We start from the raw sequence: 20025 nt of genomic DNA, 5'->3' as shown, positions 1-20025 counted from the left end.
CTCTGAGGTCCTGCAGGGGCTCCCATTTCCGAGCAGGTAATTGCTGCTGATCTCGTCACGCTACGGCAGGCAGCGCACTGCTAGGAAACCCTGCGCCGGGGAGTCAAGGAAAGCCAGGTCGTGAGCTCGCATTTTAAAGAGCTCTGAAAGTCCACTCCTGAGACGCCTCCAACCTCAGCTAACGCCTGGGTTAAACGTGCACAGGCTGCTGGTATCAGCCTCTCGTTGGGCTCAGCACCCTGCAGCCCCAGCCCCAGCTCCTGGAGGCAGTGGGGCTCCGTGCGGGCAGGTGCCAAGGCTCTTCTGACATCTCTCTGTTCTTGCACAGCTCCTACACGAAGCTGCAAAAGCATCGAGTTAAAATGGTGCCTGAACATCCTGCCAGTCCGGAGGAAACTCAGCACCTCCCAAAATTAACGTGTCACATCCTCACCAACACCTCGTGGGATGCATCCATGGACAGGGAAACAGAGCACTGGGGCACAGGTGCTGTGGAGATGTGAGCTTAAGATCAGAAGTGGGCCTGGCTCTCTCCCCAAAGGCCCTGGCATGGCTGGGCCACCACCAGGGAGTAAGCAAAGTGTGCAAAATGTGCCCCAAAAGCCCGGGTGACCCATGCTGGTAGAAATAACTGGGCTGTCGGATCCGTTTTACAGTCCAGCCTTTCTACGGGGCTGCTCATTGCTCCACGTTCAATTAGCGCAGCACAAAAACCTTCAAAAAGTGGAATAACTTCACAGAAATAATTGAAATTGGTCTGTCAAACTAAAGGCCATGACCAAGGGCTTGGCACCACGCGGCTGCAGCTGTGCTGCCACTGAGGGACACACAAAATTCAGGTTCTGTGAAGCTTTCAGCAGACACCCGGATGAACACAGCAGGGTTTTCAAAGAACCGGCCAGCCCTGCTTTTAGACATAAGGGAATAGAAAAGAAGAGAGATTTCTCACCAGGGAGAGAGCTCACGGTTTGCCTGTGCCAGGCTAATGATGTTAATGGCCCTCAGCCCCACTGGCTGTCCTCCGCAGAGCCGAGGCTGCTTCTCCTTCATCATTCCCTTTGGCACAGAAGAAACCTCGCAACAAGCTGGTGCTAAATCCAGTGGCATGCACCGTGAGGTCTGCCTGCTCCCGGCTGGGATAACCTCTCTGCCTGCCTGTCCCCCTCCGAGCCACTCTCCCGAGCACGGAGGAGGCAGCGAGACCTCCCCAGCAGCCCCCAGCTCCCCCAAAAAGGCGCTCAGTGGCTGCCAGAGGGCTGCGGGCTGCCTCACTGCCTCTGTGCTGCCAGCAGGCAAGCAGCCCAAAGGCAGCCAGATCCGCTCAGCAGGCCAGCGGGTGCACCTGGGCAGAGGGAGATAGGGAGAAAGGAGCTTACTTTTCTCAGGGCACCTCAATCCCTTTCCCTGGGAGCGCGCTGCGGAGGTCCAAGGGCAGCCTCACCCCTGCAGTGCTCCCTCGGCTGCCTGCACCCGACCGGGCCGCTGCCAGGGCCACCCTCACGCACTGCTGCAGCTCCTGCCTGGTGCTGAGCTCCGAGGGGACCAGGGAGAGGACGTGATCTGTAGGAAACCACCCAGAACCAAGCGGATCACGGAGACCCAGCCCTCCCAACCCCGTGGTTTCAGGCTGAGGGTTTCGCCCTGCTCCAGCTGGAAATCTGCGGTGAGGTTTTGCTGACCTCTGAACTGCAGCACCACGAGGCCCGGGGAGGCTGCCCACTTCACACGGGTTTCTCACCCCTGGAAGGCTCCGTCCTGCACAATACCAAAGTCAGTAGTGACAAAACTCCCTGAGGATTGGGCTAGGAGCAGCTGCCACTGCCCTGGACCTGCTCCACGCAGTGCTGCCGGCTGCAGCCGAGGCAACTTCATCGCCTCTCCGTCCTTAAACAGCCTGAGCTCTCCGAACTCATTCACTCACAAACATTTCGGCTCTGCTGAGGGAGCTCCGTTTCTACCAGCATTCACATGAAAAGCAGTCACTGCGTGCACTGAAGAAGAGGTTAACTGAAGAGAGGAAGGAGCCTGTGCAGTAAATAACATTTCTCCGATGGCACACGGGGCAGCCTGGTTCTTGTGCCACGCTGCCTTCAGGCCCTGTTACTACAAACATCTGCACCCTCGCTTGCAGTGCCTGGCTTCCCCGTGCTGCTGTTGCATTTTTCAGCAAGACAAAGCCAGGCACAGCACTTGTGGCCTGCCCACGGGACACAAGTGAGCGGTGAACCATTTGCACTCTGTCCTTGCTCCTCTTTCCTGCTTCCCCACCGCAGGGCTGCTAATTCCTGCCCTCCCCTGGCTATACCTCAACCTTCAGAGAGGGCTTCAAGTCAGGCTGTCACCGACTCTGTCTTGGTACAGCACCGGTGCAGTGGGACTTGCCCTGCCATCCCTGTGACATGAACCACAAATGAAATGCAAAATCCTGCTCACACAGGGTCTGGTTCAGAGCTGCGTGGAAAGCCGCCTCTCTGCAGCAGCACGTGGAGCAGAGCCATAACCAGCACGAGCAGAAGAGAGCTATTTGCACAGCTATTTGGGGAACACGACCGTGCAGAAGCACAACTCTCCAGCCGAGTGTCTTCGCAGCTTCCACCAGCCCAAAAAGGCACACACACGTGTACGTGTGCATCGATCGAGGGGCTCTGGCCCAGGATGCGCCCCAGTGCCATGGTGCCGGCTGCTCCTGCAAAGCTGTAACAGAAGGGACAGAGCTGGAGCCAGGCAGGGCAGCAGCAGCTCAGGCTCACAGCATCCAGCGCACTCCGAATTGAATGGACAGGGCCAAGAGGAAGAATCTGGCTGGAAGTTACACAGCAGCCAAACAAAGCTCTTATCGTTCCTTTTAATGACAAGAGAGCCAGCAGCCCCTCCTGCCCTGAGGCTGGGTGGTTGAGGTGCACTTGGGAGGAGCGAGCCACCGGGGGACTCAAAGGCAGAAGGCTCCTGCCCACCGTGCACAGAAGAACAATGAAGGAGAAAATCAAACCCAAGTGCAGCCATGGCAAAACAGCTGAAGAAACCCAAGCCGAAGGCACCCCAACACAGCTCCCAGCAGCTGTGGGGGCTGATGGAGCCCCTCCAGTGCTGCTGGCTCTGGGAGGCTGCGGGGAAGCCTTGTGGTGGACAGGCAGATGGCCCCCAGGGGGAGAGGGCTCCCCAGGAACCTTACTGACAGGTAAATGCCGTGTGGGAACAGCAACCTGACAGAGCCAGCAGCCTGCTCTCCTCGCTGGGTGTCAATCACACGTTCCCCCAAACCCCCAGATTAGAATTAAATACAACACCGCCGCCTCTGCACCAAAAATTATTCAGTCCATAAAAAGCATTTTCCTACGTCTCCCTCTCTCATGACTCGCCGCGGGCCCCCTCATTCCTCTCCCCCCGGAGGAGCGGTTGGGTTATGGAAATGTTCCGATGGCAGCAGTCTGCAAACTTGTTTGCAGGGTGACTGAACGACCCCCTGACCCCCTCGGCTGGATGCTGCAGGAAGGGTGTAACAGCCTCAGGCTGTTAGAGCAACGGGAGGGGAAGGGGACTCTCCCCAACGCCACCGAGCACAGCACCAGCCCAGGTGCCTCATGAAACTGCACGGAGCTGAGGAGGTTTCCCCGGCACACGCTGGGAACTGGGCAGGAGGGAGGTGGTGCTGAAGCACCTCCTGCAATATCTAACGATGGCTCCAGGAGGACGTGGAGCTGGCTGCGTGGCACGCCCTGCGAGCCCATGGATTCAGAGCCATCTCTGAGGAGGGGGCAGGTCACTCACCTCCTTTTTTCCTGCTCTGCACTTTTCCACTGCGCTCTGGAGGAGGAATCGGCGCTGGAGAGACAGGGAGCTGGAGCACTGCCAGCAGCCTGCCGCCTGGGAGTCACGTTGTGCTCCTGACTGGCACCACCTCACCACACAGACGCGCTGATCTCTCCCCACAGCAAGGCCAGCAGTCCCACGGCCAGGGCTGGGCGGGCTGAGCATCACCAGGCATCTCGCTGTCCTGCCCCCGTGCAGATCTCACTCCCCTGCACCCGGGGCCGCGCTGTCACGTCCCACCTCTCAGAGCCCCAGCTCCCAGATCCCACCGGCAGCACCTTCACCTGCAGCAAGGTCTAACCGAGACACGTCCCGGCACACGCCTGGCTGGAGCGCTGCTGAGAGCCTCAGAGCTGTGACACCAACCCCAAGGTTTCAAGTGGTTCTTAATCAGCTACAATAATAAATATTACATAGGCTTTCAAGTGCTTGCTCATTTCTGAACGTCTCCCATAAATACCTGGCCAGAGAGGCAGCCTTTGAACGGTGGCGCCGGTAGCGTTTCCCTGCTAACCCTGTGCTATTTACTTAAAATAGAAATTCAGGAGGAGAAACCTGGGTTGAAAGGCAACGGGATCGTTGAAGTATTTTAAGTAGTCAGACCTGCTCTGAACAACAAATACTTAATCCAAGTGTTTACTCATTTCTCCATTTCTCTTTATTTTAAAGAGAAATCTTTTATATCCCAGTTTTAATCCCTTCATCCAGCTGGGCTGCTGCTGAGCAGCCTTCGGTACCAAACACGGCTCGCTGGGCAGGCTTCATCCCGCCAGGGCAGAGGCTCAGCGCTGGGGCACGCAGCCTCATGGAAAGCAGCACCAAGATAAAAGCCTGGCCTCAAAACCCAGCCTGAAGTGGCCTTCGCTGAAGTACAAGAGCTTTGTTTTCAATGTAGGTGGGATTTCTAGTGCAGGGTTTTGAAAGCAGGAGTTGTATTTAGAAAATAAATAAAAATCAGTGCAAATCTCACCCAAAAACCACAGCAGAGTTGCCAAGATCGTCGGAATAGCACCGTGCTCTCCAGGGCCTCCAGCACCTGCTGAAGAGCAGGCTGGGGATGGTCGGTGCTGTTTGGCTCTTCGGGAGGATTAGAGGAGCTCCAGTCCTTCAGGGGGTGACCGCGCAGGCTGACCAGGCTCCTTTACAGCCCTGAGCCCTGGCCCCCAGCTGAACGCCCCAGCGTAGGGGACGTGCAGCCCTCCTGGGGACACTCCTCGGTGCCCCCAGCCTTGTGCTGGCCTCTGCAGCGCAGCGAGTGCCCTATTCCTGGGCACACCCAGCAGCACCCCCCCTTCCCGTCAGGGCCGACCGGGCCTTTAAAGCTCCGCATTTAGAAGGAAGGTGCAAAAAAACCTACCTCAATATTCCTGCTGGTACCTAATCCCTCCAACTCTCCCGGAGAGGTGCTTTTCATTTCCAAGGAAAAGTGAGTTAATGTTCTTGCCAGCGCCGTTAATCAGAGCAGCAAAGCCTCTTTTCATCGCGCAGGGCCCAGGTGACTGTTTCCAAGGGATTAGCTGTTACCACTTTTAGTTCAGTAAAGGGTTTATCTCCGCCACGTTCACAGAGGCCGGCTATGAAGACATTCGCCTGCCGAATTCCCACAGGCTGACACCTCTGAGCGGCCGTGGGGCGCAGAGCACAGGCGGGGAAGGCATGAAATAAATGCTAGGAGCAGGCGGCGCTCCCACCGGGCTGGGGCACCAGGAGGCAGACAGCTCTCGTGGAGGGATGCAGCCACCAGGAGAGATGGGGCAGGCACGGGCAGATTTTCAGAGGCCCTTCCAGGGCGCGCAGCAAGCCTCTCAGACATCTGCAGCAGCTGCTGGCGGGGATATCTGGGTGCCAAACCACGTATTGCAGAGACCCTCTGAAAACTGGAGGGGCTGAAACCACTTTTTTGGACTTTTGCCACCAGCTTTAACGTAGAGCACAGTAAGACTGCTGAGCAGCGCGAGGCAGAGCAGTGCTAAAAGCAGCACCACTGCGGACACCTTGCAGTGAAGACAACCAGTGAACATCCAGGCTCTGCTCAAGCCAGCAGAAAGCAATCACGTTTGAAATCTAGATTTCTGTGCACTATTGTTCCCTCTGGCATTGATCAGGCATTTCAGTTCCTAACTAAATTTCCCTCTCTGCCTGCTCCATCCTCGTGAGCAATGACTCAGGTTTTCGTCTGTGCCAAGAAGAAACGCTGCAGCTTTGGGGCTGCCACCTAAACTTTTCTGCAGACTGAAGGGAAATTCATATTTTCCTCTTGCTCATCAAGAAAGCAGGCTGGGGTGGGGCTGGAAGGGCTTGTAAAGCCCCGGACACCCGAGGATAAGAAATTCCACTGGAAGCTGCCTCCCCTGCTCCCCCCAGACGCGCAGGAGGCTCCGCTGGCATCCCGTACCAGCTGCCCAAGGCTGCACAGGAGTGCCTGCAGCCCCGAGAGCTTTTCAAACAGCAATGTCAAGTGGCTGAGTGAAGAAGCAGCAGAAAAGGGCTCGAAGGAGAACGCCTGAAGGTCCCAGCAAGCAGGACATCCATCACCAGATGTTTAGCAGGATAACAATGGCAGTTTTCACAAAGAGGGGGGGTGGAACAAAGGAGAAATGAGACGGACGGGTGCAACCAATTTCCTGGTGTTTGGCATGCTCTAAAATTACTGCTGTAATGGATCTCATCAGCCAGCATTTAGCTCCCATCCTAAAGACACGAATTCCAATAGGCAAGCTGCAGGGAGAGGAGCGCTGGCTTGGCTGAACAGCCAACCCCTAACGCCAGCAGCAATGCAGACACGAATCCAGCAGCCCCACTCCTGCAGCCCCTCGCTGCGGGTTCCCCTACGAGCCAGCTCCATTTGCACACCTGCGTTGCTCCGCCACACTTCGCCCCCACCAGCCCGTGCAGCAGGGCTGCCCCAGAGGCTGGCTGCGTTTCTACAACCTCCCAGGACAGCCTGGGGAGCCGCAACTGTTCCTCATCCCGAGGGATCTCGCTCCCCGAGGAACAAGCCCGGCTTACCTGGCACCGACCACCCGATGCAGCTCGGGAGCAGGCAGGGCACCAGCACTGCCCGGGTACCTGCAGGAGGGTCCCGAGCGCAGGCAGGAGCGCTGGCGTGACGCACCCACTGACCTTTCAGAGTTTCAGAACAAATCCCCGATGGTGGAGGAGAGCTGGCAGCTTCGCTCGGCTGCAAGGCGTCAGAGATATTTCAGGCAGCCAGATATTCCCATGCAGAAACCTAGAAAAAGTCACCTCCTCGCTCCCCCAGCTGCCTCTCCTTGCATTATTACTGACATGGATGTGACTCACTGGAGCTGGGTTTATATTAAACTCCTGAAACAGATTGTTTGGCTGTTATGTAAATCCAGTAAATGTTAAAATACTAGAATAAATCAGTCAAGCAGCTACTGTAGCCAGCTCTCCAGAGACATCTGAGAGAAATTTTCTTTTTTTAAAACAAGGGAGAGGTGGAAGAAGATGATAAAAAAAATCACAGTAGCCTTTCAGGAGAGGCAGAGGCGAGCTGGTGGCTGCAGGCCCCCCATCAGTGCTGCCACCAGTGTCCTACCGAGGTCGGGGCTTCAGCCACAGCGAGCTCTAAAATCCAATAAACCCAAAGCTGGACATGAAGGTGCCATTTCCCACCCCGCTGAGGGAAGGGGGCTCTGCTTTAGGGCTGCCCCTCTGCTGCAGAGCCGGGGGCATCTGCCACAGGAGAGCAGCCCCCTGCTAGCGGTGACGTCCGCACACAGGAACAGACTCTAAAATTTGCAAACACAAGTATTTCTACCAGAAACCTGACTCCGGGATTTCAGACTAGAGGCCAAGGCATTAGTCACAAAAATTATCTGGCAAATAATCTGCGATGATAAGCAAAACCAGAGCGTATCACCATCTGCTCACAGAAATCTCCTGAGGCAGAAGCAAGGAACCTCCAAACTGAAGCTTCCCTTTGTGCCTCACTGCTGATAACTGAGCCATCGTGCTCCAACGCTCCTATCCCTGCACTAGCCTCAAAAAGAAACAGGCAGAGCTTAGGATCCCAAATTTATTTGTAGCTAAAGGCACTTTAGTTGGGTTGTCACTTGAACAGGGCACGTAGTTTGGCCCAGGTACCTGCTTGATTTCAGAGACTGGCCCAAGGGCTGCATTCCCCACAGGTACCGGGAGCAGAGGGGACCCACGGGTCCCACCAGGAGCCCCCGGTGTTAGCAGAATGCCGGGCCCCTCACCTGGCTGAGCATGGGCCGAGCACACACAGAGCACACTCAGCACACACTCAGCACACGCAGAGCACACTCAGCACATGCAGAGCACGCTCAGCACACGCTCCACTTCTGGCTGCTGTGGGGATGAGAGCGCAGAGCGCTGCAGTCACAGCACTGAAATGAAGCGGAAGCGATCTCGGAGCTCTGTTTAATTAAATATAGTCTGGGAAAGTCTCTGCTTTTGTTAAACACTACCTCAAAAGCACAGAGCGCTGAGTAATCCGCTAATGGGGAAAAACATACTCTTTAGCTACAAGGTGTTATTATTATAGGCTTAATATCAAAAGGGCTTGTTCGGCTTAGAACACGGGGCTGGAGGAAACGCTCGCAGGCTTGGCAAGACTCGGCGACACGACAGGGCTACGTTACAGACCCACAGCGGTGCGGAGGTCTGTGGGGAGAGGGAGGTCATTCATTGCAACAAGCTCCTGTGGCACGAGGCAGCCTGTGACTGGCACTACAGAGTGCGTGAGCTGGGCACGGCTGGATGCATGGGGACAGATCCTCTGCACAGCCCAGAGCAAACTGGGGCAGCTACGGGACAGAGGTGGCAGGCGTGCCCTGTGCTGGGGCCAGAAGCGTTACAGGCAGGTGGCTGCACATCCAGGCACAGATGAAGCAAGCCCAGGCCGTCAGTGAAACGCTCCCCTGGTGCCCCAAATACCAAGGGCACCTTCACCAGCACCCCACATCCCACACCCAACTCCCACCGTCGCTGCGTAGCCCTGGTTACTGCTTGCTCCCGTCCCCTTCTGCAGGGCAGAGGTGATGGCACACACCCCCTCAGGGAAAAGGCTCTGGAGCAGCAGGCTAAGCAGCATCACTGCCCAGCCTGCCCTCGGCAGCACCCCCAGGAGGCTCCGTGCTACCACAGCACAGCTCCCCCAGCACGCTCAGCACCCCGCGGGCACAGCCAGCCACAAGCAGGCAGCTGGCTCCCACCTGCAGCCCCCAGAGCACTCCCAGTCACACCAGTCCGGGACTGCTGAGAACCCACGGCACGTACGGCTGCTTTGGAGAGCACTCCGTGAAGAAGAATCTCTCACTCGAAGTTGAAAAACAAACCCCTTCCATCTTTTATTTGCTAATTAAACGCATTCATTGTAGTTAGGACTCATTTTTTTGTGTGTAATGTTTTGCCCATCTGGTTGATTAAAAAAAGAGCCCAGGCACCCGGCTTCATTAAGCTAATTGAGTGCATTCAGCTATTGGTTAATATTCTGAAGCACTTCACAATTATTCTCCCCAGTTATTAAATCTCCTCCGAGGGTTTTATTCCCCGTGCTACACTCTTTGTTAGCCAGCACCCAAGTGGAACTGCAGTCGCCCAGCCCATGAGCACACCTGAAGGTCCTGCTGGCTCCCTCAGATCCGGACCCCAGGCAGGACACCTGTGCCCAGCTGCAGACTGGGGGATTATTTGTGTTTTAGGGATTTTTCTTTGATATATGAACACTCAGTATGAACTCTGAAAGGGGAAAAACGGGCTCAGGAGCTGCAGTCAGGTGCAGGTTGACCCCAGCTGAACTGGTGCAGTGGCACACCGCCCAGCCTTGCTGGCAGGAGACACCCTGAGCTACGATTCCTGCACCAGGCTGCGGGCAGGCTACCTGTGCCCTGGACCTCCCTCCCACCCTGCTGCTCTTCCCGAGCTCTCTGCTCCTCTGCAGAGGAGGTGCAGCAGCTCTGCAGGTGTCCCCGCAGCCCAGGCTTCAGCCAGCACTGCCTCCCCAGCCCTGAATCACGGGAGGGCTGCCAGCCCCAGGGGGTCCCACCAGGAGCCTTCAGGGCCCAGCAGCGCAAGCTGATGGAAATGAGGGCAGCAGGCAAGAGACTGAAGATGAGAGAAGCTGCACCAAGGCACCCTGTGCTGGGAAGGGCAGGACTAATTAACAGAGCCCCTCACCACAACGTCCTCCCTGTCTGTGCAGCCAAGAGTTTCCCTGGCAGCTTGTGACACGGCTTTGAAGCCTTAACCAGCGCCAGACGCTCGAGTTCAGGAGAACAAAGATCTGGAAGCTGCTGTGTGGCAGGGTGGGAGACAGGAACGACAGACACATGGCATATGCGTGGCTCATCTTCCCCACAGGGTCTGGTTTCAGAAGGAAACTAGGTTAAAAACTGGAATATGCTTTCATTTATAAAGCAAGTGCTGATTTACATGGCTCTAGTCCCACCTCACAGCCCCAGCTGATGCCAAAACTTCCCATCTCAGGAAGGAGCTGCAAGGGAGAACAACAAAACACACGCGTGTTGTGGACTCAGGGCTGCTCTTGCTTCCTGAACAAGCACTGAGTTTGAGATGTGGGTCAGGAGCATCTGGAAGAGCTGACAGGTGATTTACAGGACAAGCCCGACTGAGCCAGGGCACCTATCTACCATGACACACATTGCACAGAGAGCGCTATGTGCTGTACATGATGGCCACACAGAAGTTCAGGCATCTCCCCCACCCCTCCTGCAGTGTTGGAAAGGATAAACCCCAACTGCCCCATGGCAGACCCCAATGCAGAGCCCCCAGGAAGCCAACACAGGAGCTCTGCACAGAGCAAGAAGGAAAAGCAAGGCGAGAAACTGTCCTAGTTGCTTCGTCAGTCCCAGCCCCACCTCTCTTATTTGGATTTAGAGGAAACAGCCAGAATTCACTCTGCTGGTATAAAAGGTGGTTACACTTCCAAGAAAACACTTGGTGGTAATTTAAATTGAAGGAGGAAGAAATTAAGAGGTTGATACAGCTGTGATTTGACACAGGCTGACCCGGGGCCTGAGGAGAACCTTAATGACATTTCCTTCAGGCCAGCCTGCTCTCCTGGTTTCACACTATAATTAGTTTCCCCTTCCTGACAGCCAGGCAGAGAGCCTAGACCAGCACTTGAAAATTTGGCCAGTGAGTACAACTTCTCAATAGCGTGGCAACAGCAGCAATTAGTGCAGAGCTCGCTGCCCCACTGTGCTCCGAGCTGCGGGACATGCCGACAGGCACGCGCCAGCTCTCAGAGCTTATCAGCAAGGCAGGCACAAGGCAGGCACTTCAATAAAGCTCAAGAAATTGTCCCTAAAAGGCCAGTGCTTCTAAGGGGTGCTGAACTCCCTGGAAGTCTAGCCCCAGCTGGCACCTGCATGAACAAACCTACCAAATCTGTGCTAGCTTTAAGGAGCAGCAGCACAGAAACCCCATGCAGTGACCCAGGGCCATCATTTTTAAGGTACAATTGTTCAAGAGCCAGACAATGAGCAGCCATGAAAACAGCCCACTTCATAGGCTAATTATACTCCCAAATTCAAAAATGGTATTTTGCTCCTTCCTTTGTACTCCAAGTTCAAGGTTTCTACCATCTCTGTGTCCCCAAGGCATTCCTTCCATGCCATTTTTAAGCCACAAGGGGAGTGTCACCCAGTTACGGGTCTCCAGCAGGTCTCAGAGGTTCCCAAATGTCACACACACACCACAGCTGACTCAGAAGGGCTCGAGGCACTGGCCACACACACAGCTCCTCACCCAGCTCACCCTGTGCTCCCTGTGCTGAAAGCATCACAGCAGGACAAAAGCCATGGCTGCCAATTTCCAAAGGGACAGACGCCGAGCTTCACTTCCCCTAATTCCCTTTACCCAGGATGAAGCAGGCTCCTGTCACCAACTCCAGTCACTGCCCCAGCACAACAGGCCATGGAAACTGGTCTGTGCCCATGGGGGTGGGAAGCACCGTCCCACTCACCCATTTGGGAAGAGAGCAGCAGCCTCCCAGGGGAAGCTGTCCCCGACTGTCCCCTACCTCACGTGGGGCAACCCAGGCAGCCGCTGCTCCCATCTTCCTACCGCCAGGTGAGCGGGATGCCCCAGGCCATGCTTCGTGCCACAGCCCACAGCAGCACCAGACCTACGGTGTTAGGTCCGCTAGGGATTTACACCCTCCCGGGAAACCACCCCAAAACCAGAAATCCCTTCAGCAGTTTCTTGCCACCAGCCCGTACAGCAGCCAGCACAGGGCGCTGCTGCCTGGGAGAGACCTGCAGCAGCACACAAGGGCCCGTCAGATGGGACACCGACCCTTCCGTTTGCTTCCCTCGCTCCCAGGCTCCCTTTTTGCCTCCCTTCAGCTGTCTGCAGCTAAATGAACCCATTACGGCACAAATTCTGTTCTTAACTCACCCCCCGGGTGTTTTGCTGACCCTACTGAGAACTATATTTAAATGTGCAATTTCCTGGCTGGCTAGGCTCATTTGCAGTCCCTTCCCCCAGATGCCTGTGCACGTCTGGCCCTGAATCCACTTAGCTTCCACCAGCCTTTAAATCAAAGGAATTAAGAAAACCGTATAATTAAAACCCTTCACTTTATTTTTCTTGTATCGTTATTATATGCCTAAATACTTCTAATTCTCATGCCCCCTGGTAGGTGAGCTTGAAAAAGGCTAGAAAAATGACAAGTTTCTGAGCAGACAAGAAGGTAGCCAGAACAAACGGCTTGACAGGAGAGAAACTGCTCAGAGCACGTGATTTAATGTGCTGCAGAGCCGGATGCAGGCCCTGCCTGGCACCGAGGGCAGGAGCAGCTGCTGCTCCCAGCATCTGCAGGAGGTGGTGCAGCCCAGCAGCTGCCCGCTTGCTGCATGAAGGAGCAGCTCCATCCACCCGGCTGTTCTGTGAGGAAGGTCCTTCCGTCAGCACCGGGTGCTCCACGTGCCCAGGAGGCGTTGGGGTTGCTCTTTTCAGAGAGGTCTAAAGACAAGAGGCCCAGGGAGCACACACAGCCCCTTGGGGGCATCCCCTCAGTCTCTTCAGAGCTCCCCAGGCAGCCTCTTCCACACCTCCTCCTGCTCAGCAGTCTCTGCTCCAGCCCCTGGCTGCCTGCCTGCATGCAGGGGCTGCTCAGGAAGCCTTTGGCTCTGGTGAGCCTCCAGAGGTCTCTCTAGCTGGACGGCAGCGTTGGGAAGGGCAGGAAGAACCAGGCCCTGCAAGGTCAGAGGCCACCAAAAGAGTCCTTCAGCCTCAGCTCTGTCTGACTGTAGGTGTCTCCGCCTGGACACTGGAGCTCCCAGCTGTCAGCATGGCTCATCCCGGGAGATACCAGGGCTGAGGAAGGGTTCAGAAGCCTTTGGAGAAGACAAATTGATGCTGAAAAGCCACTCCAACAGCAGTAAGCAAGCTGTGGCTGGGATGACCTTGCTACAAGGTGCTCCCTGCAGAGATCCGAGCAGGCTGCTGGCGAGTGCAGGCCCTGTGCCTGCTCCTGCCGCCCACAGGGGCTTCCCTCGGGCCCCCGCAGCAAGGCCAAGCTGCTGGGGCGCAGAGGTAGAAGGGTCCCGGGCTGCCTGCTGGGAATGACAGGCTGCCTGGGCACCGAGCAGCCCCCATGGGGGGGACAGACACTGCGGAGGGCTCAGAGCAGTGCCCTTGTCTGCTGAGACAGCTCCCCTGCAGGCAGAGAGCCAGCCAAAATAAACGCATTAAAGCAGAGTGATGCAAGCCTCTTCAGTGCCTCTTCCCCACAGCCTTCCTTCAGAGGGGAGCAGCTACACACGGACAGAGCTCTCTGCTGCCAGACTTGCAAAAAGCCATCAGCTAGGAAGGACGCAGGCCCCAGGAGATGAACTGAGCCATCCTCTCCCCTTGCATGCAGCCGCACTGACAGCTTGCAAAGGAACTGCAGAGCTCCTGAACGGGCTAGAAACCAGTTTAATGGTGAAGTGTCAGCACAATTCTAGGTTAATAAAACCGGGGGCATGGGAAGAGAGGGAAAGGAGACCTGCTGTCTTAGAGGCTGGAATGCATTTCACAGCAAGAGAACGTTTCAAGGCAAGGAAGTATTTCTTCGTAGCTGAAGAACTCCAAATATGAAGGATTCTGAGAGGTTTCCTTTCCTCCACTAGCTCCTAATGGACTGAGCACTTTGCCGAAGCCACAACACACCTCAGCGAACCCAGGTATTAGTATCCAGCTCACACCAGAAATGCAAAAACACCTCAGCACTGCAGCCACATCACTGATTTCTGCTTTTCCACTCTGACCTGCCTCGGCCTTGGGAGCTGCAAGGGCCAGGCCCCCTCTGGGAGCAGAGGGAAGGGGCTTCCCGGGGAGCTGGGCAGGCGCTGAGCCAAGCAGCCCAGCAACACGCTGCCCTGGGGCCAAACCGGACACATTACTGCTAACAACCAGCCCCAGGCCCCGTGTCCTTAGAGCACACGGGTCATTAACTCGGATTTGGAGGCTGGTTCCACTGCTGGGGGCATTTCAAGCCCAGTTACATCTCTGCCTCATGCTGTACCAAGACAACGCTGGTCCCCACAGGGCTCTTAGCACTGGTCCCTTTATGCTCCTAGCACAAGAAGCCACGAGGCAAGCAGACAGGTGATTGAAGAGCATGGAGAAAGCAGCGCTGGCTTTACTCGCTCATTCGGTGGCCAGGAGCAGGTGCTACAGCAGAACCAGCTCCCCCAGGTGAGGTGTGATCACACACTGCCCTTCCCCACCTGCGATTATCGTCCTGGACGGCCACTTTTCTGTTCCTTTGAAGCAGCAAAGCGAAGGCTCAGATCCCTACAAAGAAGGCCAGCCCCGCTCTGCAGCCTGACATCAATCAGCCCATCTGGCAGTAAGGAATGAACTCCTGCAATCGCTATGAATAAGTCATGCCTCTTCACTACTGCTTCAAGGCAAATTGCAAGCACTGCTCCCATCAATACTGCATGAGAAAGGAGAAGGCAGAAGCCTGATTAGAGTATGGAAACATGCGGGAAGAGATGCCTGATCTCTGATGTGCGGTGCACAGCAGTGACGCGGCCTGATTTGCCAGCTGAAAGCACCGAGGCTCACGAACACCACCACACAACAAAGGCAGGCAAAGCCCACACGGCACCTTTACATGCTCTGGGCTGACCTGCACTTCCAGAGGGAAAGCTGCAGCCCTCCCACGTTTGCATGAAGCCTTCCCCTCTCCTCACATGCTCCCACTTCCCCAGCCTCTCCTCAGCCAGCGCTGTGCACACGAGGCAAGCCGAGCCAGAGGTGTCGTTCTCACAGCTCCACCAAGTGCTCCCAACACGTGCAGTGACCCCAGAACCCCATCTGCAGGCAGAGGCACACGTTCCTGGTCCCTCTGCATTCAGCAAGGCCCAAAGCATCCCATCAGCCACAGGAAAACATCAAGAGCTCAGTGGATGAGCCTTCCGTCTTCATACTGCCACTTGCTGTAGGCACACAGCGCCAGAGGGGAGCACAAACACCGTCACAGCACTGCCCAGCCTGCAGGACCAGCGCCAGGTGAGGGAGCGCAGCATGGGGACCTGACTTGTCCATAGGCAGGGGGCCTGTAAGCATCTGTCTCTGGCCACATTTTCAGCTTGCTTGATCACTTTGGCACAGCTCTGCCTTCTGCATCACTATTATCCAACACCAGTTCGTACTCCTTTCCCCCCAGTTCTTCCACACCAGTCTGCAGCCATCCATAGGAGACAGGGAGGTGAGCTCTGAAGCAGCAGAACACTTTTCCAGGGCACTACTTGACACCCGTTAGGGACAAATCCATCTCTTTGTGTTACATCCATGGCTTTTCACATGCCGCAACATGGAAGCCTCCTTCCCTCGTGAAGCCGTGATTCATCCTCAGACGACATCCATCCCAGCTCCTAACAAGGAGGCAGCTCACACGACTTCCAGCTCCCCACCCACAAAAAGACAAGGCCCTGTGTGCTCGGGTGGTGCGAGGGGCAGGGAGGGCTTGGAGGCAGACACCCAGCACAGAGCAGCAGCTGCAGAGCCTCCTTTGGCAGGGCTCCCTTTGAGCATCCTGATTGCTGAGCCCATCAGAGCAGCAGGGCAGGCTAAGCCCGGTGATGTCCCCGTGTTGCCACTGCCATGGCGAGGAAGCACAAAGGCAGGAGCTAGTTTGGAGCACATTAACAGAGCTGGACACAGCAACAGAACAGCATGGGGCTGGTAACACAGCCAGCCGCAGGTGAGTGCACACGCACACAGCGCTCTGCAAAGACACCCTGGCACATTTTTCCCTGCTGCTGCCCAATTCCTCTGCTTTAGCTATTGCAGCTGTGACAACCTGCAACCGGGGGCTTCAGCAGGCTGTGCCCAAGCTACCTGCATAAAAGCAGGTGGAAAACCTGTCCTCACCAGCTCTGCCATGTTGTTAGGGCTCACTTCTGTTTGTTAGAACAGAAACCCAGCCACTACCTAGAGGTGGGAGAGGGAAGGGGACGCCCATGGTAAAGTCTTTCCTTATCACGACTAGGAGGGCTCAACGGTCCGAGTTGCTAAATATTCCACAAAACATGCAGGGCAAAACCAAACTAAACTATAGGGTTACTGATCCCTTTGCTGCACTCACAAGACTGCAAGGTAAAGTTGTGAATGAGCTCTGCACCACAGGTATAACCACAACCCAGCAGCAGCTGACTGCCGAGCACTGCTCCAATGCAGCACCAAGCTGCAAGTGCAGGGACTGCAGCCCAGCACGACCTGACCCTCCTGGGTATGACTGACGGGCCCCACAGCCACCAGCAGTTGTGAATCCAGCACTAACACACCCTCAGAAGGTGTTATTCAGCCTGGGCCTCCACAGCACATCTTTATTCCTTGTTCCCACCCCAGCTGAGCCCCTCATGCCCGCTCCGTTTAACACCCTCACTATGTACTCGGCACTCGGGTCTACCTGTGAGCTGGGGCTTTGTGTTACCAGGGAAATCTGCAGCAAAGAGAAACCGATTCAGTCTTCTGTGTTAATTTAATATCCTACGAACCAGACCAGCCCTCTCCAGTTCAGAGCTTTGTGGATCTGCAGGACTTGCTTTTATTTAGCATACCTAGAGCTCAACAGCCGCAGCAGAAATCAGCGTAAAGCAAAAGCACCAGAGGCAAGAATTTTTTCCCTCTGAAGCTGAAGAAAATGTTATCTGCACAGCTATGCAGAGCCAGGAGTCTTGTTGTGTACAGTTTAAGACAGACCAAACAGTCCTCCGAAACATGCCATCAGTGCTTTGTCAAACAGTTATGGAGTCACTCGGCTGAAAACACCAGCCAGCCAAACCCAGAAACATGCACAGAAGGGTTCTGGAGCTGTCCTCATCCTCCCACCTCAGCACACAGCTCTGTGCTTCCCACCAGTAAAGGCACTTCTACCCTGCCCCACAGCGAGGGCTCCTGCTGAGAGCCCAGGCTCTGCTGCCAGCCGAAAAGGACGGGACGGGATCCTCCTGGCTGACAGGAATGAGAGCAAGTGGAGGCTGCCAGGGAAGGCGACTGCAGAAAGGAGCAAAGAAATTAGGCAGTGAGCTTGGCACAGTGCTGCCACTGAGCTCTAGGATCAGCAGAACTGAGGGCTCGGTTTCTGGGCGTCCCCGCTTGGACGCTGCTGTGCTGAGAGCACAGCTTGGGAGCAGGAGGGAGGGGAAGGATGCCTCCGTCTCCAAAACACATCGATTGAAGCGCTGCTCCAGCAGAGCGGCACGTCACAGCCTCACTGTTTATACTCACACCAGAATAATTAGAGCAGTCACTGTTAACTAGCTAACAACTTCACCATGAACTCCAAACAATGCTGAAGAATTAATCGCAACACTTCAGAGCCTTCCCTGCACACAGCCACCAGCCTGCAGAAAACACTGAAACTACCCCAGAGACAAGCAGGCTAAATTAATCCCACATGGCTTCTGGCAAAAAAAGACGTGTAGCTCTCTCAGAGGTACTCACCCTAAAATAATGCCTGCTCAGGGCAGCCACCCAACAGAAACAAGTCCTCAAGCAGCCACACCTTTATCACAAGGCATGACTCAGCTCATGAGCTGGCTTCCATCAAGGAATAAAATATAGGGATTTATTTTCAGCCAGGTCCACTCCCTAACCCAGCAGGTTTCTGCGATGCGAAGCTCCCAGCTGCCCTGGGACAGCCCTCCCTCTCAGGCTGCGCCCTCAGAAGCTTTGGACCTTTCAGGAGAACTTCCCCATCCAGGGACACAAGCACAGGGAAGCAATGAAATCATCCTCCAGTGTCGTGTACTTGACACTTATGACAAATATTTATACTTCTCCATCTGTTTCTGCCCATATCACTTATGCTAAAAATAAAGCTGAAGACTGTAATGGAACAGAAGAATGTTTCTTGTCTTGACCCACTAAGAAATGCAACCACCAAGTCCAGCCTGCAAAGCCCTAAGCAAGTTACGGATGCAAGTTATGAAGTGCTTGGTTGCACCCTGTCATTAATGGTAAACACTGTTAGATGACTGGATTTTTATAGGGTACAGGACAAAAAGGCTGGAAAACACCACCTCAGCAGCTGAAAACCAGGAAAATAGGAAAGTCTGTCAGACTTTCGGATGGATTTTTTGATAGCCTGAAGTTTAATTCTGGAAAAAAAGATGTTACCCCTGTTAATTCATAGCAGCCCTGGAAGCAAGGCAGAAGCCTCCCCCAGCAGCCTTCAGGGTCCTCCTGCTTTCCCACATCTCTGGTGTCATCTCCTACACCCTGTGCCTGTCACCTGCTGACTTCTCCCCCAGCCCAGCAGCAGGGCCCCCAGGTGCAGGACGGGCAGCTCCGGGGCTGAAGCCCGATGCACCTGGTGGCACAGGGCAGGCTGCACAGCTCCATTTCTTGATCATTCTGCAATAAATTCCAAAGGACCCTTCAGCATCCTGCTCTGGTGCAAGTGTTCCTCACTGGACACATCTTTCTGTGACCAAAGACTCAACCCTTAAAGCCACCACCCGTGGCTAACCACACAAGTCTCCTGGGTGCTGGCACACGGCCGCATGCCTGCTGACACGGCACGGAGCAGCACAGACCGCCCTCCCACACGTCTCTGAAGTCACTGCAGTTCCTTTCCACTGTTACCCTTCAGAACAGTGTCCTATCCCCATTTATCAGGATTTTCTTTTGAGCACTTCAGATGGTTTTCTCCAGACACGCTAAGCTTAACCAGCCTTAATTAAAGCAGCACGCTTGACGACGTGACTGTTTGGTACCCCTCATTTCTCCACTGCAGCCGGAGCTTTGGTGCTTTAGCTGCTGGGCTTCAGCTCTGCCACAAGGACGGAGTTATGTCAGCAGCTGCTCCTGCATGCTCCTCTCATCCTCACCACGTTTACAGCCGGATACTCCTCTCGTTTAACTGCAGGTTTGCTGCTGGTCACTCCCTGCACGTTGGAACAACTGGCCTTGAGAAGCAAGCGATGTCCTGCACTAAAACAGGACTGGAAATCGGAGAAGAGGGATTTGAAGCCATGAAGAAAAAAAGGTAAGTGGAAGGATTTGGGTGAGGGCTACTGCTACTCTTCCCAAGACACATCTGCTTTCCTATCTGTTAAGGCACACGCCGAGAACATTTTGCCTTACACTGGATTTCTATTCCACTTTCACACCGCCGACCCGAGCCTTGCTTTTGGCCTGTGCCTGACTGGGTAAGCTGCCTCCTCATGGCCCCTCAGCAAAGGCACAGAGGGACACCACAAGTCACACACCCCACAAGCTAAAGGGCACCAAAAACTACCCAGAAGCAGCATTTGCTCATCTGCCCTCACAGGTGTCAGGAAAGCTGCTACAACAGCCTGGTGCTGCCCAAAGCTGGCCTCTGGCACACTCTCTGCCCTCCTGCCCCTTGCCTGCTCCCCCTGCTCGACTCTGTCTGCGTGCACAGCGGGGCCATGCCACCTCACACACCAGAGCCTGCCCCCCACGTTCATCAGGGTTTCCAGCTGTGGAAGACACCTTCCCAGGGCGGCCTAATTGCATGCATCGATTTCAGATGTTACCAAGCAAACTGCCTTGCACACCTCCAGCACAGGAACCATCCTCACACCGAGCTCCCCGCTACCACGTGTCCCTTTCCCCCCACTAGCTCCAAACACCCTGCTTTGCACCAGATTTATCCTCTCAGAGTCACGCTCTGGAGACCCAGCGCACCCTGCTAACGGCCCTCAGGAGCCTTCCAGCTCCCCCAGCCTTTGT

General features: G+C 55.3%; 1 protein-coding gene across 3 annotated transcripts in view; it reads right to left on the bottom strand.

Annotated features, from left to right (window-relative positions):
- The window catches only part of CAMKK1 (calcium/calmodulin dependent protein kinase kinase 1), an 86506-nt gene that overhangs the window by 64295 nt on the left and 2186 nt on the right, over positions 1 to 20025 (bottom strand). The window lies entirely within an intron of this gene.

Source organism: Aythya ferina (assembly GCF_964211825.1).
Source record: "Aythya ferina genome assembly, chromosome: 19".
Lineage (NCBI taxonomy): Eukaryota > Metazoa > Chordata > Aves > Anseriformes > Anatidae > Aythya > Aythya ferina.
The sequence above is the reverse complement of the archived record's forward strand: the minus strand, read 5'-3'. Positions and strand labels throughout refer to the sequence as shown.